Here is a 27,624-nt window from a genome sequence, read left to right on the forward strand (position 1 = left end):
TTACGTAGAAACATTGAGACGGTGAGACTCGGCTCGAGATACTCGTATCCATAATAGTTCTTGCAGAAACGCGCATACGTATCGTACAGAATCGACCATTTGTTTTTATCGAAATCCAGATTCATATCGTCGTACGGATAACATTCCGAGTTCAGATAGAGTTTCACATTGGTCATCTTGCAATCGTCGAATCGACTCATATCCTCAGACATGATGTTTTTCCGACCTGTCTGCAGAGCGAAGATAACATATCGTGGCTTCTCCAGCTGAGTCGCTGTCTTAATGGCCCATGAATGCTTGGTTGTACGCTGCAATAGCGGATACTCATACAGATCCCACGAGCGAAAACCCATGCTGAGGTAATGTCCGCTTTCCAGAGCGCGCAGCATCGACAGCTTCTTAATCTCGCTCAACAACACATGCGGCATTCGCCATTGTATCTTGAATATGTTGATCACAGGCTCCAGCGTCGAATCTCCAATCAGACAATTGTTGTCGTTGCGCGATCGTATTAAGATTAACTCATGACGAGCGTTCATCACCACTCGTCTGTAATCCTCGCAAAATCCCAATAACATGTAGAGCGGTACGCAAAAATTGAAGTTTCCATTCGCAGTAGTCGGATCAGTCCAGCCGGCGTTTCTCATAATCACGCTTCTATCGGATGATATCGTTACATAGTTTTTGAGCAAACTTGTTATTCCCACGTTTCTATTGCGATCAATCTCCACGCCATCGAGTTCGTATCGAATCTCATCGAACATGAATGCGACACAATTATTTCCCAGTATCACAGCAGATCCTTCGGCTGGTTTATTTATCTTTAGTTCTCCCTCGATGTATAGGAAACTTTCATACGGCAACGTATACAGATCCTGTTGTTGTATGGGTATTCTTATCTCATCACTGTGTCCGAATGTTGTGTTAGCGAACGGGTTGTACGTGTGAGTCTCGATCTTGACGATGCAATCGTCGAAGATTGGCTCGTCTCCAATGTTGAGGATGTCGGTCATTGTTTAGATGTTTCGCACCGCGAATCCCAAAGATTGTAAAAACGCAACGTTTGATGCGTTCAGTTTCTTTTTCTTACTGCAACCGGATGATTGGATATTAGTGAATGTCGACGTTGTTGTTGTCGCTGGCTCCGTAAAGATTGTGTTATCTCTCGTATCTTTCGATCCGTTCAACACGAGCATCTCATACGCCGCACACGTACGTTATCGCTGTCGTCGTCGTACGTGCAATCTAATGGTGATCTCTTCTCCTCGAAAATCGAGCAATCGTCTGTCCTGGTCGACAACGCGTAACGTTAAATCCGTAATGCTCCGCACGATGATCGGCAGGTAAATGATGTGCGCCGGTGTTTCCGATATCTTATATCCTGGTGGTACCCTCGGTGAAAATTCATGTATCGTATGAACGAGTTTGCCGTTGCTGTACGCGCCCGCGGTCACATTACATTCTACGCGGATAATGTTCACGTTGATAATATTAATCGGCATGTCCGACTTATACCATTTTCGCGGCTGCAGTATACGGTTCGAGAATCCCAGCAGCGATCCAATGTTGTTAGGCTTGCTAAAATTCATTCTGTAGGCGCATTTGATCTCGCTCCTCATCGTATTATAATTAGCGCGGAGCACTATCGGATATTCTCCATCTTCAAAGTCACCGTCGTCATTCGTCCGAATATGCGTGGTGTCAGCGTGTTTTTTATCATCGTCATGAACAGCGTGTCGCGGACGTTTTCGTAAAATTGCATGTTTCAAAAACTCATGTATCGCTTGCAGCTCATACGATCCCTCGGGAATCGTAATTTCCGCGTCATCTTTGCCAAAGTAAAATTTATTATTCGAGGAATTCACGTTCGATATCGTGTGATAAGTCTCAAAATCCGCTAGACCTAGCTCGTATTCATCGTCGCTCAAATCTACGGCGGGAAAGTAGTTTGCCGCGAGAACACTACTCTTCCCGGTCAGTGTGAATGTCATAGACATATCGGCAAAACTGTTTAACGAATACTGAGTTAAATAGCGCAATGTCAGTCTTTAAATTCACATGCATCGACCGCTCGGAGAAACTGTAAGCACAATTGTCCACAGATGCTTTGATTGTAAGTTTGAACAGGTGTGTAATTGTATTGTATCTTTGTCACATTTAAATATCGCACCAATTCATTCGGCGGTCGAAGATTGCCGAAACTGTCAAAATATATAGCGCGATTCCCCCTCTTTGCATACGCTACCCAATGAGTACCCGATCCTTTAGCGTTATCCAAATTTACGATGCCGCTCTCGTTTCGATATATACCACCGATCGGTAATGAATCACGCATGAAAACACCTCTAAAATACGGAATGTGCATACGTTTTGCCAGTTGTAGCAATTGTATGTTGGTAGTTACGCCCTGTGGCATTTTTAGCGTCTCTTTGACGTTTTTTTTTCCCCTTTTTTCTCGTTGAAACTCCTCGTCCGCGTTTGTATGGAGCGAGATACAATCCGTGACCTTCCATGGCGCGATTGTGACGTAGCATCTCTTGCAACTGACGTTGTGCGGCTTTTCCGTCGTTCACCATCTTTGCTACACCAGCCGCTCCACCGACCAGAGATCCGAGCGCGCCCAACATTGGTAGAATCGGCAATACACCCCCACGTTTCGCTACCGGAAGTATTCGCTTCTTCGCCATCTTTTTCTTCGTCTTCGTCTTTGTCGTCTTCAGGCCCATACCGAACTTCGTCTTGGCTTTCATCGCTGCCCAGACAGCTGTGGCGGCGGCTCTCTCACCGAGAGTCGAATCTCTCGCAACGATGCGAGTTTGCGCTTCCTTGGCGAGTATCCTATCTGCCGCGTGTCTCTCGATGAGATCGTTGCTTCGAGAGTACGCTATATCGTGTTCACGGCACGCTGCGTCCAATGGGTTGATACCTCGATCGCCTCTGGCTAATCGCTTTTGTAGTCGCGTGCCCGGACCGCAAAACTGATAACCGGGGATATGGAATTCGATCGGAAGTGCGTTTATCGCGAGATTTAATAGGCCTCTACCTATTTTCGTTGACATTCGCTGCAATCCTTTATCATCGGCGCTGGACCGTCGATGTGCGTCTGCTGCCACGGTCGATTGTAATGTTCGAAACAGCGGCGATAAGTTTGAACCTCCAAATCCGCCTTTATATGTTCCGGAAGCTTGTCCCACACGCAGTGGACGTAATTGCCACACATTCGCAATAAAACTGTTTTCGACACAAATTGTAGCTGTTCGGCGCTCAAATTACAAATATCGTAAGGACTTGATAGCAAGACAAACATTTTTTCGTTACTGAGCGATTCGTGGTTCCGCGCAGCTATAAATAGGCAAGCGTTCGATTCAATCGGGGAGTGGGAAAATGAGATTCGTGCGACAACCTTTCGCGATACGCGTGACGAATTACGACGCCAGATTACGATCGATGGGGGACAACGCGGAGATGCGTAGACACGGTACGATACTGCCGACTACTATACGCGCGATCGTTTGCGGCCCCTCGAATTGCGGTAAAACTAACGTGTTGATTAGTTTGATAGAAAGCCCGCACGGCGTCCGCTTTGAAAACGTGTACGTGTACTCAAAGTCACTGCAACAGCCAAAATATCAGTATCTGGAGAATTTGTTGACGTCGATCGATGAAATCGGCTATTTTACATTCTCCAATAACAGTGACGTCATTCCACCGAGCGAAGCATGTCCAAACTCGATTTTCGTTTTCGATGACGTGGCGTGTGACAAACAAAATACGATAAGAGAATACTTTTCAATGGGACGCCACTCGAACGTCGACTGCTTCTATCTCTGTCAGACATACGCAAGAATACCGAAACATCTTATACGCGACAACGCAAACCTGCTAATCTTGTTTAAACAGGACGGTACCAACTTGAAACATGTGTACAATGATCACGTGAATACTGACATGTCATACGAGGATTTCAGTGAATTATGTCGTACTTGTTGGCAGCAAAAGTATGGATTTCTAGTGATAGATAAGGATAGCTCGCTTACGAACGGCCGATACAGAAACGGATTTAACGTGTTCGCGATACCGCAAAACAATTAGTCGTTGCCGATGTTCTGTCGAGAGAGGTGAAACACGAGCGTTCGACACTCTACCGACATGGCTGAGAACGATAATATTCGCGAACGTGAAAAGATAGCGAAGGAGATTGCGAAAACGAGTGAAGCAATCCGCAAGAAACATCGCGCTTTGAAGACCGGTAAGATCGATGACGATATCGCGGTCAAGACCCATTTTAGACCTATTATTGAGCCGCTACAAAAGATTGTCGACAACTCGATCGCGGTGAAAAACGAGCCGGAAAGTACCGCAAAGATTAAAATCTTACCCATCAAGCGGTACAAGGAGGAGGAGGAGGAAGAGGAGGAAGAGGAGAAGGATGATGCGACACCGAAAAAGAGGAAACGGTCAAACCCGAATCGCTCATCGACACCGCGTACATCGAATGCTTTATTGGATGAACCGATGATAAGCTCTACACCGTTCGCGACAACGAGAATCGTACAACCTATGATACCCGAAACACTCGCAAACGAAAATGTTTTCGAAACCTCGGGCAGCACGCTCGAAACATCGTTTGTTCGAAACACATTACAAACGCTGGAAGGTCAAGAAATGTTGCGAAAGCACTTGGGACCACTGGGACAAGAGTACATGAGCACTCTCCTCGGTGGCGACAAAGAAAGGAAAATCGATCACGTGTACGGTGTCTATTTCGACAAGGATGAAATGCGTCTCGGTAACAAACGATTCGACATTGACAAATATGACTCTATAATTATAGATGAAGTGAGGTACATTGGTACACCAGGATTATACGAATTGATCTTCAAGAGAATTCCCAATGATGACATTTACACGGAGGATGATATGCGTAAATACAAGAGTATATTATTGGCGACGAACGCGCATAAACGCAATTATGACACACAAGGCCAATTACGAAGCAACAGGGGATACAAGTACAAACATATAATCGCACCATTGATATCGATTGAAAAGAAAAAATCTGGAAAGGGAGTATTCATGCCTCACGCGATGGCGCTAACCGACAATAAGATCGATTACATACACTGGGATGACCCCAACGAGCTAGTGGATCGGGTACGATTGCTGGACGCTTCGCGCCGAGCTGGCCACAACGCTCACGACAATGAGATCCTGTCGATCATCGAGGAACTTCGCGAAGCAGGCATTATTATAAATTGAATGGTGTCTCGACAAATCTAATCAGTCGATCAGCGTCACTCATCGGTGGAAAAAAATGCCTATCAACAAATTTGGATTATTCGAACCAAGAAATGATGCAACCGGCACAAGCGGTTCTTGGGATAGATTGGTGAAAAGTTATGTGCACGAAAACGCTCTGTGTCGCGTCGTTACGGACTATGACGCAAGGTCGAGGAAGATTCGTCGTGTAGCGCAACCTGAGGCTGACACCGATACCGTCAACAAACTGTATGTGGAATCCTGCGTTAAAAGATTGATGAATCAACAGAAAGAATCAGATGAGAAGCTGACTTCGTTCGAGAAGGATGTGCGGGCAATACAGATTGTGATAAACGAACTTCAACGCGCGGCTAACGCTAACTCAGAAACGGCTATCAACCTGAATGAGCAGCAGTGAACGGGTTAGGAGCGGCTATCGAACGGTTATCGAACATCTACGAAGGGTTATCGAACGGCTACGAACAATTATCGAACAGCTACGAAGGATTATCGAACTACTATCTAACTACAATGAGTGGTAGTGAACGGCCTAGCAACAGCTGCGAACGAGGCTATGAACGGCTTAGCAACAGCGAACGAGGCTACCAACAACTCAAGCAGGGCTGCGAACGAGGCTACGAACAAGTCTTTAAAGGCTACATGCAAGGCTACAAACAACTCAAGCAGGGCTGCGAACGGGTCAGGAAAGGCTACGAACGGGTTAGAAACGACTGTGAACAAGTCAGCGAACGAATCAAGAACGATTTTCGAATGGGTCAAGAACGGAAGTAAACAACACAAGAACGGCTCAAGAACGGCTCAAGAACGGGTCAGGAACGGCTACGAACGGGTCAGGAACGGCTCAAGAACGGGTCAGGAACGGCTACGAACGGCTCAAGAACGGGTCAGGAACGGCTACGAACGGGTCAGGAACGGCTCAAGAACGGGTCAGGAACGGCTCAAGAACGGGTCAGGAACGGGTCAGGAACGGCTATTGAAGAACGACAAACGAAAATGAATCATAAAACGAGCGACAAACGGCGATCGAGAAAAACTGACGAAGCGATGAAACAACATAGTTTGGAGAAACGGCAGTTGGTGAACGAACTGCACGCGCCGGCAAGGAAAAATTTTCCCCGAAGACACGTCATAGTGCGGGGATACGATGACCTGTGGCAAGCTGACATCGTCGAGATGCGTCCGTACTCTCGTTTCAACAGAGGTTACCACTACATACTCACCGTCATCGATGTGTTGAGCAAGTACGCGTGGGCCATACCACTCAAGAGTAAAGCTGGAAGCGAGACGGCTGACGCTATCGCCGAGATAATTCGAGATAGCAAGAGATGCCCGAGAAACATGCAAACCGACATGGGGAAAGAATTTTATAACGCCGACGTGCAACGGCTTATACGGAAACATAACATCAATCACTATTCTACATATTCGGTATTGAAGGCATCGGTTGTGGAGCGATTCAATCGCACGCTGAAGAACGACATGTGGAAGATGTTTACGCTGAACGGAACTTACAAGTGGATCGACGCGTTGGCGGAACTCGTATCGGATTACAACGCGCGCAAGCATCGAACGATCGGCATGCGACCCGTCGACGTCACCCCCGCGATCGCTGATAAACTTTTAAAAACGGTATATAGTAACATAAAGATTGCCGCTCCGGCAAAGTTCAAAGTAGGTGACCCGGTACGCGTTAGCAAGTACAAGAAACTTTTTGAGAAGGGTTACACACCAAATTGGACAACCGAAGTGTTTAAAATTGTTAAAGTGCAGCGTACTAATCCCGTAACCTATCTACTCGAGGACTATCGCAAAACATCTGTCGCTGGAGCGTTTTACGAGCACGAGTTGCATAGCGCGAATTATCCGGACGTATATCTCGTAGAGAAAGTACTGCGCAGGAGGGGTGACGAGGTTTACGTAAAATGGCTGGGATTTGACAATTCGCACAACTCTTGGATACATAAGGACAATGCAATTTAATTCATACAAATTGTATTTATTAATTACTCAAAAATTAAAAAATATATAATGTGTACAACAAATAAAAGTATTTGAAATATTACAATATACATGAAATATGTGAAATACAAAATCTTTATTAATACATCCTTTCCGTTCGAATATATGAAATACATACACATATGTTACATAACAGATCGCACATACATTATATTACATTATATTACATTATATTTTATAAGGGTATCTGATAATGTCCCCATGGTAATGTGTCGGTCGAATCAGGTATGATATACCGCTTATCGTCGTACGGACTTAGAGCAATTTTTGTCTCGCAGATGGTGTATACTTCATGCAATTTCGACCTAATACATGACTGACTACGTGTCATTTCAATCTCGTCGTTCAGGCACCGCGTATAATCGTCGAATGTTATCGTTCTCGCGACAACGTTACTTTTGACACCTTTAACCTTTTTTGTATCTTTCTTACCATCTACTCGCAAAGCGTACATTTTTGCTCTAAGTCCTACAAATTCAGTCATTATCGCGCCATTATTTTCATCCTTCATTAGACCTGGCACCTTTTTATTCACAAGCGGTATACTGTACGCGTTGTCAATTGGATAATCGCTCGTATCGAATCTAGCGATATCGCGTTTCATATTTTCATACACGTCTTCGCATTTAATATGATATATTAAACTATCTGTATCGGTGTACATTACCCGACATCTGTCACGATAGAGCGGTGACATGTACTCGTGATGAAATTCGTACAGACACACTTTCGATATGTCGAGTATACACATACCAACATAGATTGGTTTGTTAAATTTTACTTCTAGTTTACGTAATTCTACGGCAATTAAATTTTCTGAAAAGACGCTCCTGCTATGGAAATTTGGTTTCGCTATCATCGCCTCTGCTCCGTATCGTCCGTCCCACTTTGTCAATAATTTTACATCTACATGATTACGCACATTTTCCATCGTTTTGTCAAATACCGCGTTGTTCATCAATTTGTACAAATTTTTCTCAAAATCATTTTTCGCTTGTGTTCTAAATTTTGTATTTAGTTCAATGTAATCGCGGAGCCATGCGGATTGAGTGAATTGTAATACGCGATGTATTTTTGTAACGCGAAGGCCGTGACGCGTGCACTGCTGCAGGTTGCGGTAGTGTATGACGTAACGCTTCTTATTATATAGCGTTGCGAGAAGCTTATCTTCCCGCTTGCCGGGCGGTTTGTCACGTGTCGGGCAAAACGGTAGGTCAGTGTGCATGTCGTGAAGATGTTGCGGATATTCTAAATCTACTTCGAGGATATAGCCTGTAGGTGAATCGAGCGCTATTGACGAGATGTCAAAATTAGATACATCGTCGACCCATCGAAAATCGGCATAAGGCAGTGGTTGACACATTGCCCATCCATACAAATTATTTACATCTAAATACATTAAATATGATGATGGTTTCGATGGATCATATGACTGCATGTACTTGTTATTAGCATGCGCGTATCTTCCTGAACATTGACTTAGACCGCCGCGTATACCCCGTTCAATAAACATAACCATATCGATATCGGTAAGCAGTTCGAAATTTACGCATGTATGTTTTAACATGGCGTCCCATGTATACCCAGGAAGAGTATAATAATACGTAGGGTCGAGTCCGTAACTCGCGATGCAAGTGTCGCGAAAGTTTTCAAATATATTTGCCAACAACAAGACATCAGTTTTTAAGTACAGATCGCTGTATTCACCCAAGGTTTGAATGGAGAACTGCTGCCACACGTTGACGGCGTGTGCGTAGTCGCTCTCGGATACAGTGTCACTGGTTAAAGAACTGTAAAACGATTCGCGTGGTGGTAAACGCGTGTCCTGCAGCCTGTCCACGCAGTCAATGTACTCGTACGGAAAGACACCTTTTCGCGTTAATAATTCAAAATTGTTAGCGGATAATGCGGAAAAATTGGAACGCAAAATTTTTAACTTATCCTTATTCAAAAAAGATGCCAATTTGTCAAGACTAGCATTGAGAAATTTGTATGAATCGATGAATCGTAATTTCATGCAAGCTTTCCGATCTTTATCGTCGTCGGTACTATTGACAGTCTTCGTAAATGAAATGTATTTTTCTTTTGTTATTGGAAGCACATCTACGCGTCCTTCATACGCGGTAGCTATTTCTTTTATGATAAAATGTGCGTCATAGCCGGATAGATTATGGAAAACTACAGGAATGACATAAGAGTCTTTGTAGTTTAGATTACAGTTTGAGTGCGCGGGACCCCTGTATCGCCCGGTCAGATGACAATGATCGCGTACGCGTGTATCATCCGGCGCAAACGGTTTTTCGCAAATGTGACATTGCGTGACGCTATGAAATTTTTCCCATTCATCTTGCGTTAATTTTGTCATGTGGACATTATCAGACAAAATACCCTTTACGCGATGCGCTAAATTTTTAAGTTCTTCGGCGAACCATGAAACGCAATCGATACTACGGCGAGAATTATACGCGGATAACGAGTTGTCGTACGAACATTGCACGTAATACCCAACGCTAAATACCTCGTGATGTTGGGAGTATGACGCATGTTCCGGCGTCTTCTTCAGCACACACTCCAAGTCGGCGTACACCACGAAGGGAAATCGCTCCTTTCTGTTGTAGTTGTCGAAGTCGAGCCACTTGTCTTTATCGCTTGGTAATCGGATAGCGCAGTCGTTCACTTCTCGACAGTCCGCAATGTGAGCCTCCAATTTTTCGCTCAAATTAAAGAAGTGCAAGCATCTGTGAAAAAAAAAAAAATTACAATTTTATTTACAATTTTATTTAAAATTATTATATAATTTGCAATAAATATACATACCGATCGCAGATATATTTCTTGTGGTCATGTTTGCTCAGTTGCGTGCTGACAAGCCGGGATAGATTTTTTATATACGCGAAATGTCCAACGTTGTCGTCCTCCTCCACATACAGCATATTTACATGTTTTTCTCTCTTCCGATCAGTGAGCTGTATCGGAAGAATAGATAATTCCTTCTTCCTCTCGATGCCGTAGACGTTGATTGAGATGTTATTTGCCAGTTCAAACTTTTTAATTTGGTTTAACGTCATCGGAAACTCAATGTCCTGAAGATTTAACACTGTCGTGTAATGGGGATATGAAAATTCTCGTTCCACATGTCTTTCTGCGGGGTACAGAGCGGCCACCACTGACCATGCGAAACATGCATTGTCCGTTGATCGCACGTTCACCACTGCTCTCTTCGTCATAATTTCTCGCGGTAAGTTTAGATAACACCCCGCGCGCATAGGATTGCACTTGTTGACGTTGACCGTAAGATCAAGGATTCGTGACAATGCCCATCCGCTATCACGTTCCTGAAACTCTTCGAGAGACGCCAATGTGGATTCGATGACATGCCGCTCATACCACTCGTGTAAATCGGACGTGCGAAAGAGTTCATAATTTCGCGTGTTAATGCTTTTGTTGGAGCGCATATCACCTGTCACAAACTCACCGTTGAACACGGTATTTACTTTTGCACAGTTGTGTATTTTTATAACATCTTGCACTTGCTCGAGAACTACACTACTAGCGTCTTCCAAAAATTGTCGCGGTTCGATATAGTCTGCGTTAATCACCGCACCTGTCAGTATCCGATTTTCGAACGCGGTATCGATCTCTCGCCAAACGAGTCTTCCCGTGTTATTATCGCCACTGTAATTACCGCCACTGTAATTACCACCACTGGGTATAAACTGTCTCTGCAATCGAGTCTTTGCACCCTCGAGTCGCGCGATTCTAGCAACCAAAGATTGTCTATATCCAATGGAGAGTCGCGGACGCTTGACACGACTGCGTTCTTCGAGCAGTTTGATAAAGTCCTCGCAGCGCAGCGCCCATTCAAAATATTCGCCCAAGGTGGTGATTTGATGGGACCGCTCCAACAGGTCGCGTTCGTTCTGCTCGATGTTTTCCATTATTTCTTTTATTCACTATTATACCACTAACACTTCTAATACAAGAAAGTAACCACTAAACTTTTTTCACCGCTGCATCTATGCGCTTTCAAATCGTACTATGGTTTGACGCGCTCTCATCCTCCTTATATATATTTCACCTAATTCTATCTTCTTTTCTAACATTTGGCGTATCTCAAAAGATAGTTTCCCGAGATATCGGTTTTATGGATAGAGGAGTAAGGACACAAGCTGCCGAACGTTGGCGCCGATACGTTGCATTCTTCCTTAAAAAATGTTAAGAAAAATGTTTCGCTCTCGTTTTATGGGAGATTTTCCGCGAGGATACAAAGCTGCCGAACGTCAACGCAAATAGGTAGAGGCCTATTAAATCACGTTTAGACATGTTCGTCGCAGCGTCGGCCCTAAAATCTTCATTCCTTTCGTAATGATAAAATGTCCATAAAATGAAAAAAACATAGTTTTAATGGATTCTAGAACGCTCCATTGACGAGCAGCCGGACATCGGCGCTTCCGTAATAAAATTATATTAACGAGGGTACAGAATTGTTAATCATCGGCGCTTGTTCTATACCTTTTTGGGGAAAATGTCTAAGACCCCTCATAAAAAAGTCGTAAAGATACCATCTACAAATATTGCACTCAGAAAACTCCCCCTCCTTTGTCGAAACATCCCCCTCCACCCGCGTGACGTCAGCCCCCGCGCCTACGAGATACCCCCGCCCCGCGTGACGTCATACCCCTCGCCACAGGAGAACCCCCCGCGCCCCGCACCCCCCTCAGAGGACCTGGGTTAGAACCGGCATAGTATTCCTACTCATTTCTTTATTTTTCTGATATAAAAACAGTATACACAATGTAGGCACTGATGTAATATTCTCTTGGACAAGTTCAATTGATATTTTTTTCACTATATTAAGTACAGTCAGCGTAATTAACGTTCGTTTTAAATCTGAAAGAACAAAAACAACTACAAATAATAACAATATAACAAAAACTATGTCCAAATTAAAGTATTTATCTAAAAAGACTGAGCTTCTTTATTAGTAAAGCTTTTTCTTCCGCAAAGTGACCTGCAAGATGTCATAATGTCTCATCAAAATAAATATGTATAAATATATAATAAAACTACAAAATCTAGAAATCAATTTCACCAGACACTGCATGCAAGTTAATAAATGAGCGTTGATCATTCCATTACAAATCACAAGATTCTATTAGCGGAGATTACAATATTGAACTCTCGCTTAAAAGATTCTCATGCTTTGTAAATAGATTCTCTTTCGATGCTTGATCACAGGCTTGCTCTGCAAATTTCTACCGATGCATAAAATATGTCCATTCTTTTATATCTGAAATAAGCATTCAATAATTTTAATACACAGCATAATATTTAAGAATTTCATATATAAAATAACTTTAGTAGAAATGATATCAGGTCTCATACCATATATACACACACATTCCTTATCACAATTTATTAAAGAGCAAATAACCTTGAGAATACTGAAACAGCAATTTGCGTTGTATATGACATTTTTCACAACATTGATGGAGATATTGCACAAAATACCATTATTTCAGGCAGAGCAAATCTGATGTATAACTGAAAATAAAAAATATAGCTTACTTATCGAAACATTGTTAAAAATTAATCATTTGTTTGCAATCTTGTTTGATTGAGAGGTATTTAAATACAGTAAATAATACTCACTGACAATATTAATATTTTCAATTGCATAAATAAGAATTTATTTTATACTGGTTAGGAAATCTGTCATAACAAAGATGTGCAAGGTAAAGATGCGGAGTGGTACAATATACTTATTAATTATTAATGGACAGCACCATACCAACAAAGACCTCTGTGAAGTTGGCCCCCATTTTTTTAAATTGAAAAAAATAAGTAGAGTTCTGAATGCCCCCCGAAGAGTTCTAGAGTTCTCTATCGGTTTTATAAATAGTTCTGTTGTTTGAAGTATCGAAAACACCATTTGAAAAATGGGGGGCTAACTTCACGACGCCCCTCAATCTATGAAAAATACAGTTTTTTTAGAGTTCTGAGAAGATTTCAAATAGTTCTAGAGTTCTAGATAAGTTTCAAAAATAGTTCTGCTCAAAATACCGCAAAAATTAAATTTGAAAGTTTCGAATCAAAAAATAAAAAATAGCGAAAACTCGTTCAATTTTGGTTTTAGCGCTTCGAGTCTTAATAATTATCTTTAGAACTCGTGAGGGGCTATCCAGAACTCTCAATAAAACGTCGGATTTCCCAAAAAAAAATTTTTCTCGAGTCGAAAATTTCAGTTTCTCGGATCGAAAAATTTTTTTCGGAAATGTGACGTTTTCTTCAGAGTTCTGGGTAGCCCCTCACGAGTTCTAAACATAATTATTAAGACTCGAAGCGCTGAAACCAAAATTGAAAGAGTTCTCGCTGATTTTCGTCTCTCGGGTCGAATATTTCTAAGTTCCACGGATCGAAAATCTTTTTTCGGAAATCCGACGTTTTCTTCAGAGTTCTGGGTAGCCCCTCACGAGTTCTAAACATAATTATTAAGACTCGAAGCGCTGAAACCAAAATTGAAAGAGTTCTCGCCGATTTTCGTCTCTCGGGTCGAATATTTCTAGCCCCTGACAAATTTTAAACATTGTAAGTATACGCCGGGGCATCCGCAGAATTTTTTTCAGGGGGGGCATATCACTTCCAGTGATTAATTGAAAAAAAAATGTATACTTTAATATTTTTACATCTTTTAGTACTAAACCTTTCTCACCGTGACAAGGTAGATGTAAATCGAGAAAGGTTTTTGTTTTTTTTAGTATTTAAAAATTTTTTTGTATTTTTTAATTTTTTTTATTTTCCAGGGGGGGAGCAAGTGCCCCCTTCCTCCTGCGGACACCTATGGGTATACGTTTAATACTTATTACGCATAACGAAAAATCTTTACACATGCGCGCGTTTTAAACACTATTTAATATAAAATAATAAAAACTATAGCAGAAATGTTTTTAAATTTTGTGTGCAGTTTTACTTATACTATTGTACTAATAGTAATTATACTAATGTTATACTAATATAATATAATATGATTATTTTATAGTAATATTATATACTTACATTAATTTTTATTTACTAATATTACTTATATTAATATTATAATTATATTAGAACTAATGCTTACAGCTAATTTTTTTAAAATCTTTGTTTTAATTTTTTTTAATTAAAATTTTTTTGCGTTTTTAAAATATAACTTAAAATTATTGTGTGGAGTTTATTAAATTTTGTCGCATTTTATACTTAATAATTAATGTTTTACATAAATAATTAAATGGGGACATATTTTTTCTTCTGTATTTGCCACAGATCGTTTTGACATCATGTCATCGTATTTGTACCAATTCGATCCTGTATACGTAAATGCAACGTAATGACCGCTACTATAATTACTGCCGTATTTAATGTACGATACGACGCCTGACAAACTATAATGGTTTTCATCAATGACAAGAAGTTTTATTATGTTTTCTAAGTGATAATTGTTTTCCTTATTTATATTTTGGGCATGCATATAATTGTGATCACTAAAAATGCTGGTGTCGATAATTAAATGTGACCCGTATGAAATGATACGGTTAATGCCCGTTTTGCAATTGCTGCATGTTGATTCTTTTCGGGCAATGATGTCATCACTTATTGCTTGCTGCATATTATTTAAACCATACTTCAATATTATATCTACATTTATGTTGCAGATCGGTGATATTCTTCTGTAACTATGGTCGCAATTCTTACAATTATATGCAGTTATACAGTTAGGGATATTTTGAAGTAAATATTCTGCAAGATGAGCAGCATTGCAGTTTGCATTTAAAGATGTTATGTTTCGTGTGCATACCTTATATACTGTTTTATGAAAAATAGGTATATTGCACAGGATTGTTGCTCGTGTGCAATAATCACTTGCAGTGATTTTTCCGCTTTTTATTATGTCTGCTACAAATTTTATAAATTGATTGGAGGGAATAAACGCCATTATATCTGTTTTATAGGCATCGCGCAAGCCTATACCATTTGCAATGACTTGAAATATAGAGTCAAATGCGCAAGTTTCTCGCACAACAATTTGCTCTTTATCTACTGTAGTGGCATTCCATAAGCTGCCATTTTTAAAAATTGGAACACCTATAGTCTTATGACTTGTGATTAAATCCCAATCAGCGCATGGCGTTAAATAATTTGGTTTTACTCGCTTTGTAATCTTTTTGTTTTCATCTACGGATATTTTCCTTTTTATTTTATTTCGCCAATTTTCTATTTCGTTCAACGAATCTCGAGCAATGTCATTTTCATTTTCTATATCTTTAGCCTCTATATTTTTATTTTCTCTCTTGTCATTTTCCATTGAAAATGATTCGTCCTTATAAATTATAGGAGTGTCTGGAGTTTTTTCTGGGCTCGAAATATCTTTGCTTAACTGCTTTTGGTCAGATGCACCAACCAATCGAAGCCTACCTTCTAAATATTCGATGTGACGAATAATAAATTTGTCTATGCGCATAGGCAATTGATTTTTAAATACCCTAGTCTTTAGTTCAGAAAATTCAGTTTCGACATATGAAGATGTAGCAACGTGTGAACCACGTTTGAAATGCGCTCTCATTATGCCTGTCCATAATGGTAAGTAATTCATGAGATGTTTAATTTTTCTCGTTGCTTCGGGATTGTAATACGCATTCACAATACTTTCACTATGCGAGTTACAGGCAATTTCCTGAGCATCAAGAAATATATTTTCGGCCCAAGTTGTCCAGCCTCCTACGACAATTTCTTCGTCGTCGTTATAATTATCAAGATCGTCTTTTTCATCAGGATTGTCTTTTTCATTAAGAGCGGTTTTTTCATCAAGATCATCAATAATTACGCCTTTAATAACATTATTGACGTTTCTCAAATGTATTTCAGACGATAGTAACATTTCATTTTCATCTAACCCTATTTCCTCGCTCAAAGCAATTATTAATACCGATTTTATAAAGTTCTTCACCTCGGTAAAATTTTCCATCTGATATGCCCGTCCTAAGCATCTTAAAAAAAATTGTCTGATTTTAAGCGCTTTTCCTCTGAGGCATTCCCATTTAGCGATCATAGCGATAAAATGGCTAACATCCAGTCTTAGATAACATTGTGGCGTGTTACCAAAATGTATATTATTAATAATATTATAACAGATTTGCATGTAATGATTTAAGTATGTGCAGTTTGCGAATATACGCGCAATTGCGATTAAAATTGCCTTTCCAAAATCTGTTACAACAATTCGGGGTATTGGTGCACCATCTTTTATAATTTCAGATAGAAAATAGCTTATCATTGATGCGTCTTGCTTTGCAGAGACCATCTGAAAGACAGGAAAATTTCCAAGTTCGGAAACGCACACGCATTCATACAAAAATAAATGTGGCGACTTTTCTCCATTGAGAAGCTGTAATTTTTTTCCTATGCTTCCAGTGGCATCTATAGTTAAGAAGCAATTATTATCTTGCTTGTGAACTTTTTTAAACATAAGTTGTTGTTCTAACAGCCAATACATACAATAAAACGGACTTAATCCTATATTATGTATCGTACGCAAAAATCTAGTGTACTTGGCGATATATAGATTTTGCAAGGGATCGGTATTGTGTAATTGTAAACGTTTATCTAATTCTGTTTGTTTCGCCTTGCGCAAAACTGTCGCGTCATATAAAATTGGTGGAATGTCATCACCAAATGCCATTAATTTAATCGCTTCCTCATTGCGACATTTGCACTTTTTTGTCCGTCTAACAATTCGCTTGCTATTTTTTCACGTAAAATTCCTTTCAATTGTCTTTTATTCTTATGTACAACTTCCGTACAAAATCCGACGAGAGTACATTCAAACACTACATCATTTCCTTTTATAGGCTTATGGTACAATACACCTGCAAGGTGTGCGCCACATTCGTTGCACTTACCCTTAAAACGTGCGTAACATTTAGCATCGCTATTAGTATAAACTTTAGCATGTTTAAAAGCAAACGCACACGGTAATTTTATTTGTTGCCATATTTTATCTGCAAAAACGTGCGTCCATTTGCCCGGTTGCAATGACATACATTTTCGTTTATCGCGTCCATATGTTTAGCGTGTTGGTTTTATTTGCGCCCACTTTTTATCGGAAATTATAAGTTTAAAATTTTTGAGAGATTCGGAAGTGGAAGTGTTGCTTAAATCGGTCGCGTTAAAAGTACTGTCTTTCGAATCATTGTTATACGCAGCTTTTTTATCTACGCTAAAAGCTTTCAATGCAGCGCAGTACATACCATTTCTATCAGTTTTTAAGATTGTATAAATATGCTTAGGGGTGATATGCGACCCATTATTTATAAGCGTTTCAGATATGATACGATAAACGTCATGAGATGGTGGAAAAATTTTACCGTTATCATCTATAGTTCTATATTTGTCATTTGTAATGACATCACGCAATTTTTCTTTATCATACATTTTGAAGGGAAATGTTTAAAAAATTTAATGCAGAAAAAATAATATAATACTTTTATATATATATATATATATATATATATATATATATATGATTATAAACTAAAGTTAGTAAATTAAAGAAAATTTAGTTTTCAGCAAAATTATATATTATATATAAAGGAAATCTAAACCTAAAGTACAATGAAATAATCTAAAGCTAAAATAAAATATGAAGAACCTAAGCCCTAAGCCTAAAATAAAATCAAAAGTAGAGTATAAAAAAGCTTAAAACTAAAAAGAAACGTAACGCATAAAGTAAAATATGGAAAATCAGTAAGAATAAGTCATAGAAAGAAGACAAAAATACGAAAAAAATGATACTCGTTGTACGTATTAAAACGCCAACTGTATCGTCGCTGTTCTCGTTATGCCGATAATAGAAATCACACGACTGAAAAGACAACTTTTATTTCGGTCGCTTTGCGCTTCTGATAAAACTCGGCTTCGCTACTCTACTCATTCGCTTGGCTCGAAAGCTCACAAGATAGTTTGGCGAGGAGACACTGAGGACGCTCGAACACGCAGCTAGTGGAGGGGACAATGCGCAGCACATATGCGCAGTACTGTTGTTTCGCGTAGCGTTGTGTGCGTTGTCCCCTCCTATTCCCCTCCATTGCTTGAGAAACGAAAATCGGCGAGAACTCTTTCAATTTTGGTTTCAGCACTTCGAGTCTTAATAATTATGTTTAGAACTCGTGAGGGGCTACCCAGAACTCTGAAGAAAACGTCGGATTTCCGAAAAAAGATTTTCGATCCGTGGAACTTAGAAATATTCGACCCGAGAGACGAAAATCAGCGAGAACTCTTTCAATTTTGGTTTCAGCGCTTCGAGTCTTAATAATTATGTTTAGAACTCGTGAGGGGCTACCCAGAACTCTGAAGAAAACGTCACATTTCCGAAAAAAATTTTTCGATCCGAGAAACTGAAATTTTCGACTCGAGAAAAATTTTTTTTTGGGAAATCCGACGTTCTATTGAGAGTTCTGGATAGCCCCTCACGAGTTCTAAAGATAATTATTAAGACTCGAAGCGCTAAAACCAAAATTGAACGAGTTTTCGCTATTTTTTATTTTTTGATTCGAAACTTTCAAATTTAATTTTTGCGGTATTTTGAGCAGAACTATTTTTGAAACTTATCTAGAACTCTAGAACTATTTGAAATCTTCTCAGAACTCTAAAAAAACTGAATTTTTCATAGATTGAGGGGCGTCGTGAAGTTAGCCCCCCCATTTTTCAAATGGTGTTTTCGATACTTTAAACAACAGAACTATTTATAAAACCGATAGAGAACTCTAGAACTCTTCTGGGGGCATTCAGAACTCTACTTATTTTTTTCAATTTAAAAAAATGGGGGGCCAACTTCACAGAGGTCCAACAAAGGGTAAATGTGCAGGAAAACGGCAACTTCGTTTTTTTTTTTAAATTTTTATATTCTGCGTATTTTGAACAAATATCAGAAATATACGTTTTCAAAACAGTTAGCACAGAAATAAATCGCTTTGAAAGCAAGTATATTTCTGCTTCTTTTTGGTACGTTGCTTTTCGTTAATAATTAATAATTATATCATATCTCTCTCTCTCTCTGCATTTTACATTCTTGTTATGACAGATTTCTTAACCTTTCGTTATGTCACCGCGTGGTCGTAACCCGGATAGCAAAATGTTAGCAGCATGTCGGCAGTATGACAGCAGATCTAATCATGACTTTACAGCAGATTCCTATCCACTCCGCAATTGATGATATTCTGCTAGCATAGTTAGTAAGCAAAATCTGACAGCAGATTGGCGGCAGAAACCGAGCAGATCTGCACATATAGTTTGATGGCAGATTGGCAGCAGAAACCGAACAGATCTGTCAAACGCAATCTAATAGCAGATTGGCGGCAGAAATCGAGCAGGATCTGCACAATTCCTTGCCATTTGAATATATAAGTATAATAAAATTCAATATTTTTCGATGAATATAACAGATGCATAAGACGTGTTATCCGCTACTTATAATTTTTTTTTCATAAATATGATATTTAATGTATAACATTATATTGTATGTAGTTATATCTCACATAGCAATTTTAAATGTTCAATTTAATCTATTAATTAAATTAATAAAATAAATTGTAAAAATAATTAAATTTATATAATTTATCAAATTTAAGATATAATTTATATGAGAATTAAATTCTGCTTTATGCTTTAAATAGAAAGTAAATGGATAATTTTTCATGTATATCCTATTGATTCTAATAAGTTTAATATTCTCATGTTAGACTTGTCAGATATCAAAAATTAAACTGATAGAAAAATATACTTTTGATCTTTTATTAATAGCCACGACTTGCAGACTTTATATCTATTTTTAACAGAAATTTGATTGCGAGAAAATACATCACATAGCGGTAGGTGAAGGAACTATTAAATAACTGCAAAATGCAGATCCTGTTGTCAATTTGCCATCAGATTGTGCGCACGCAAATCTTGCTCGATTTCTGCCGTCAATCTGACACCAAATTGCGTTGCGCAAATCCTGCTCGGTTTCTACCAATTTGCTATGATAATTCTATACAAATCCTGCTTGATTTCTGCTACTGACTTGCTGCCAAATTATGTCAGCAGATTTTATAACATTTCTGCCAACGTTCTGCTATCATTATCTGATATAACAAGTTTTGTATAAAATCTGCAGTTTTTTTGCTGGCAAAAATATATAGCACATAGTTTTAATACATGCTCTTGACAGATTTGGCTATCTGGGAATTTATCAATCAAAATGTTAAAGTACGCGTATCAGAGGAAGTTAAATTCATTATAATTTATCATCTGAAATACATTCTTATTCAAGCTATTGGAAATACTACAATTGCCAGTGAGTATTATTTACTGTATATAAATACCTGTCAATAAAACAAGATTCCAATTAAGTGGTATATTTCTTACTGTTCGGATAAGTAAGCTATATTTTTTATTTTCAGTTGTACATTAGCTTTGCTCTACAGCAAATAGTGGTGTTTTATATAATAACTCCGTCAATGCTGTGAAAAATATCATTTATAACGCAAGTTGCTGTTTCAGTGTTCTTGAGGTTATTTGCTCTTTAATAAACTGTGATAAGGTATGTATACGGTATGAGACCTGATATCATTTCTACTAAAGATATTCGATATATGACATTCTTAAATATTATGCTGTGTATTAAAATTATTATATGCCTATTTCAGATATAAAAGAATGGACATATTTTATGCATCGGTAGAAATTTGCAGAGCAAGCCTGTCATCAAGCATCGAAAGAGAATCTATTTACAAAGCATGAGAATCTTTTAAGCGAGAGTTCAATATTGTAATCTCCGCTAATAGAATCTTGTGATTTGTAATGGAATAATCAACACTCATTCATGAACTTGCAGCGTCTGCTGAAGCAATAATGAATTCGTATTGCTGTCTTAGAAGATTGAGTAGCATTTGTACTGCTATTCATTTAGTGAATACATCAGTGAAGATAATGCTTTAGCATGCCAATCCAATTGCAGCATATGCTTATTATCTATCACAAAAGAAAATTATTATAACATTTTGTTCTTAATCGATTTCACAACTTCACAATTACATTGTAGTGTATATATGAAGACATTATTTTTCAGGGAAATAATCTTGTATCAATATGATAATTATATTTGTAATAGTTATACTTGAAGGTTTACGTATATGTAGTATATGTAGTGTCTTCAAAGAAATTATGAATATAAAGAAATATATATTTGCAATATGCAATGCATATCTTCAAAAGCTTTAATTTAGTTTTTTATTCTATATTATAACTATATATTATACATTATGTTACTTTTTATATGCTGTACATTAAATAATATATTATTTTTAATTGATTGTAGTGGACAATTTGATATTGTACAAAAATGATTTAACAGCAGTCAAATTGTCCACTACAAACAATTAAAAATAATATATTATTTAATGTATAGCGTTTAAGAAGTAACATAATGTTAAATATATAGTTATAACATAGAACATAGAAAGCTAAATTATATCTTTTAAAGATATGTAATTGCATATTGCAAATTGCATAATTTCTTTAAAGAACTCTGTGTTTTTTTAGACTAATTGATTCATCTCATTATTCTGTGCATAAATGTACTAAGGTACAGTTACCAAAAAATGAATACGAGATATATTATATTTTATATCAAAATGTATCAGAATAAAGTATATAATATCTCGTAAATTCATTTTTTGCTCTCTACTTTAATACATTTATATGCAGAATAACTAGAAGTAAGAGAAATCATATTATATTATTCCTCAAAAATCCGTGCTCGCGCACATTATCTCTAAAATTAATTTTCGCTATAACTGACGCATTGTTATCCGCGTTAGGCTCTTATAGCGAGTTTAATCTATATATGTGTATATTCTTTTATATTATTCCATTTAAAAAAATGGCGCTGGCCTCTATGTAATCTTAAAGAATCTTAAAGAATTTTTTCGAAAATTGATTTTATTATTTTGTATTCTCTTTCAGACTAACTTTTGTCTGAAACATTTTGTTTTTAAATATATGACTCATTATTATTTGTTTCTAAAATGCTTTTTTTCAACTTATTGAGTTGGGTCAATTTAAATGATTCACTCTGTATACCTGTATTTATATTATGCGTTAATAGGTCTAATATTTTTCGTCGAACTTTATGCATTCGCCTTTTTTCCCCCTCAAGAGAAAAAGAGAAATGATAAACGGCAAGAAGTTCAGCTAAAAAGAATAGACTTAATATCACTATCATAGGTCTGTTCTTTGTGGCTAAACTATACTTGTATTCAAAATGAAATAAATATATGTATATTTGAAATTTGACGAAAGCGAAAATAAAAATTTTAGTGTAGTCTAGTGCAACGACAAAGAACAGGCCCCATATTAGTAGTGGAAAGTATACAAATAAGTATACAAGTTTTTATATTTTAGTTTTATAATATATATATATATATATTTCTTTTTAGTAATGCTTATATTATTAATATATATCGTATTTATATTGCTTTTACATTTCTGTTATAATACATGAACTGAAATTAACTAAATTAGCTGTAGACATAATATGCTGAAAGTAAATGCGTTACAGAAAAAAAAAATTTTTTTCTTGTTTTTACATTTTGCAATGTGTTATAAAAAGTCTATATCAGACTATGCATTGAAGATTGAAATTCTACAATATTTTATCAATTAGAACAAAAAAGAGAAATATTTATTTATTTGTCTTTGATTGGTCAAATTCCATGCAATCTCAATCTTCAATGCATAGTCTGACTTCATACAGATTAGATACATACAAAACAGTACTAGCAGCCCAGTAAACACAAAGCAAAAGTAACATAACATCAATATTTTATAATTTCCCACTCAACAATGTAACTGCAATATAACATGCCTTGTACATAACAGTTACATTGTTGAGTGGGAAATTTATAACATTAATGTTATGTTACTGTTACTTTGTGTTTACTGGGAGAGATATACTGTCAAATGGTTTCAGAAAATATACACGCAAACTAATTCAACTTATTTTTACTTTGTTAGTGTTGTGATCGCAACGAATACCACATACAAATACCATATTACTATATGTCAAGTACAATATATATGCGACACTATATCAGTTAAGAATATTAAGACATATGCGCGCACGAGTGAGTACATATAAAAAACTTTTCTTTTTAATATGTGTCTATCACATTATATCTTTATATTACATATAATAGCGATCTTATTGTTTGTTTTTATTACACTTAAATTTAAGTATTGCATATGATTGACTATGCAGTTTCTATGATTTGACCAGAAAATTTCTACTGAAATTACTTTTTTAAAACTTAATCTATGTTTATTAATAATCTTTTCATGTATCACATTTATACTTATTTAAATAAATGAGATAAGATCATATTTGTAAAAATTAAATATTATTGCACTTATATTAAACTGTTCATAATATATCAGATTGATCAAAAGATTCTTGTCAGTTCCTTTTACTGTGCAACTTAAAATAAAGAAAAAAATTAGGAGACTTTCAAACAAAAAATCAAATACCTTCACTTGTAGAAATTGAATTGCACATTGAGTATAAAAATAAAATTCTTTTAAACTATATTATTTTCTATCATATATGCAATAAATGTAATATTTTTGCATCACCTTCTTATTATATAACATAAACTAGATTCCATTATTGCCTACCTGAAGTTGCACTAATAATGTTTGAACAGTGTCTTAACAATGTATTATTAAAATCTAAACATAATTTATTTTGTAATTCTTTGGTTCTTTGGAGAACAGTCTTAATAGTATACTCAAAGTAGAGAAGTAATCCATTGCTAGTAAGATTATACTTCACAGATCCTATTTTTCTTACAGCGTTCCTTGATGGTGTAATCATCATTATTATGATAAATGGAAAAAAAGGATTAATTAAAGTAAAGCTTAATAACTGAACACACTATAAAATAATTTTTTCCTTAAGTATTCAATTATTTAAACGAATAAGTCGAAGCATCTGTAAGATAAAATTTACTAAAATAAAATACTTACATGTACGTTTCAGAGTTTTCTGTTTATTATGGAGCCATGTTTTTATTTGAGGTGACGTTCGATGAGCCAATGAAGTGTATTTTTTTTCATTTCTTGAATCTCTTTTAAAGACGGTAGAGTGAGATTTTCCATATGTTTAGCAAATGCTTCCAGCACTAATTCCTTTTCTTTTTCAGTCCAGCGAATTCTTTTAGTTTTTCCATAAGGAGATGCTAGAAAGGAACAATATTGAAAAATAATACATACAATATGTGCACATTATGATAAGTTCTCAATTGCGAGAGTATACATACTGTAAACAAAAGAGTAAAGAACTAACATTAAATGATACATCCCGGTAAAAAATTTTTTAATCATATATAACAATATAAAATTATATAGAAATATATAAAATTATGTATAAGCTATGTATAATTATATATAATTTTATACAACTTTTATTAAAATCGTTCTATTAAATTCGTATAAAATTATATACAAATTTTATACGATTTTAATAGAAGTCGTATAAAATTATATATAATTATATATAGCTTATACATAAATTTTATATATTTCTATATAATTTTATATTATTATACATGATGATATATAAAAACATGTTTACTGGAATACTCAATGTAATAGTTCATATGATATCAAAACTAGAAGAATATTCTTATTGTGAATTGTTATGCGATAAATATATAATTATCCTAACAAAATTTGAAATAGTAAGTTGTTTAGAATAACACAGTGTTTCACATAATAGAGCAAACTTTTGTATGTAGTAAAAATCAATACTCACTAGATCTTTTCCGTTTCTTGTTATTGTCTTGATTTTCATATAATGTAGAAGCTTTTTCTGTGACACACGGGGATACATCTGAAGTAAATAATTTCAAAAAATTGTAAATATTACAATTTTTTGAAGAATAAGAATACATATAAAAACTATTACGAACAAAGAATATACTATAAAATATAAGATTATCGTATATTTAATTATATTATTTTTGTATATATTTTGTATATATTTTGTATATATTTTGTATATATTTTGTATATATTTTGTATATATTTTTGTATATATTTTTGTATATAATATTTAAAACATCAATTTTTTTACCTTTTGTAGTATTACTACAGTCGATATCATTACTGATGTTAAAAAAATCGTTAGAATTTTCGACTTCACTATCTGATGAAGATTCGTTATTGAAATCTTGTTCACCTCCTTGAACCGCTTCTAAATATTGAGAAATTTTTAAAATATCTCTGCTTGCCTGTGGCTGCCTATAGTGCTGTTTATATATCTTGTCTGCATGGCCCATAAATGTGGCCAACTCCGAAACTTCAACATCATTTAAATTCAATTGAATACAATTCGTTGCTATGTGTTTTCTTAAGATCGTGCCGCGCAAAGTTGTAGAAGAACTTGCATTACATTCTTTTGCAAATTGGCGCATTAAAACGCAAACTCTAAGATATCCATATCTATGGTTGTTAAAACCAGGTAATCCAAAGATATATGGATTTTTGCTTGGTACGTTAGCTTCTTTTTGCCATTTTAAAATTAAAGTAACACAATCGAATAATTCATTTGATAATAAAACTGGCACAGTGCGCCCTAATTTTCCACGTATGCAAAATCTGACATACTTTTCTGCAATTTTTCGATTTTCTGTTGATAATGTATCATAAATATCGCTATTCATATGTCCACTTACTTTTTCGTAAGTTTTAAAGTCTTCAATAAGTGCTCTTTCTATTTCTCCTGCTTGCCTTCTGTTAAATACGTGAATAGATGTCAATGTAACCTTTGCTAAAGAGAGCCATTTGGAATAAGAGAAAGACTTTTGTAATGCCATGTAAGCTTCCATTCTCGTTTTTTTTCAAATATTTATATAAAGAATTAATATCTTCTCGTGATGGGAGGATGACTTTTTTATGTCGTTTGTGAGCTGTTTGAGTTTCTATTACAGTTTTGTTGACACTTATTCCAATATCAACAGTAAGCAATTTCAAAAAATCTTTCGCAAATTTCTTTTTATCTGCCTCTTCTTTTTTTATGCATTCTGCAATAAAGATGTTTCCTATTTGTTTAATTAGTGTTGATAACGTAGATGCAGTAACGGGTGCTTTATACATTTTTTCTTCGTCGTTATAAGCGACTATATTAATTGCAGAGATGCAATAATCGTAAACTTTAGGATGATAGATGGATTGGAAGTCTTCGACATCTTTATTAATTTTCTTCAGTGCTAATAAAAAACGTCCGAGAAGGCGTAATCTGGCTCGAATCATGTCATGCTGATGTTGGGCTTTGTATTTTGTGCACATTTTATTTGCGTAGACAATCAATAATTCGTCGTATCTTATAATACGTGTGACTTCGTCGTCTCTCATTACAGGAAACACTATTTTTAATATTTCATTTGATAAGTGATGCAGTCTGCTCGTTACTCTTCTGCCCATAATCATAATAGTCTTATTTTTACTGAAATTCTTTTTCTGACAATTACGTGAATGGTAACGTATTGTACTTTTCGCAAAAAACCCTTTGCATTTCGAGCAAGCAATAAAATCCGTGGCAGCTTTAGTGGAAGTTACATTGGGCCGTCTAGATACAATTAATTGTCCGGTATTTACATTCTCGTTTGTATTGAATATGAAATTACCTTGTTTTCGAAGGACATCTATTATTTTCTTTCTTTCTTCATGTTTTTTGGGCAAAACAGCGAATTTTTTTACTTCATCTTTATCACGGTGCATTGTTACTAAGTGCCGGGCGAGTTGAGATTGCAGTTTCAAACAAAAAACACAACAGTTCTGTTTAAGTTTAGCGTTACTTTTATCAACATACATCGCTTCATCATTGCATGCTGTACCGATTATACTTATTTTTGAAGTATCTAAACTGGATTGTGAGGATATAGATCTTTTTGCAGCTGATTCTTTTTGTAAGCTTACATTATTGTCATCTGATGTGCATTCATTTTCTGAAGGTATGTACTCCGATCCATCATCACTATTTCCATTATCGTTATCTATATTTAACAACAGAAGAGAAAATTTAAATATATATACATATATAAATAAATTTAGATTATTTTTTCAAATGTAAATACATAGCAATAATTTTTGTAATTGCGTTTATATTAAATAAAGATCTTTATAATACGGTATAAATTTTTATATTAATAAATAAATCTCCAATCAGTTTGAACTTAATTGTAATGTAGATGT

At 36.3% G+C, this 27,624-nt stretch overlaps 1 pseudogene; it reads right to left on the bottom strand.

Moving 5' to 3' along the window:
- Nucleotides 1-15,708: 15,708 nt before the first annotated feature.
- On the bottom strand, nt 15,709-26,258 carry LOC145937831 (uncharacterized; annotated as a pseudogene).
- Nucleotides 26,259-27,624: the final 1,366 nt, after the last annotated feature.

This window comes from Prenolepis imparis, unplaced genomic scaffold (genome assembly GCF_030444845.1).
Source record: "Prenolepis imparis isolate NDT839.2.m4 unplaced genomic scaffold, iyPreImpa1.0 SCAF_6, whole genome shotgun sequence".
NCBI classification, from domain to species: Eukaryota; Metazoa; Arthropoda; class Insecta; order Hymenoptera; family Formicidae; genus Prenolepis; species Prenolepis imparis.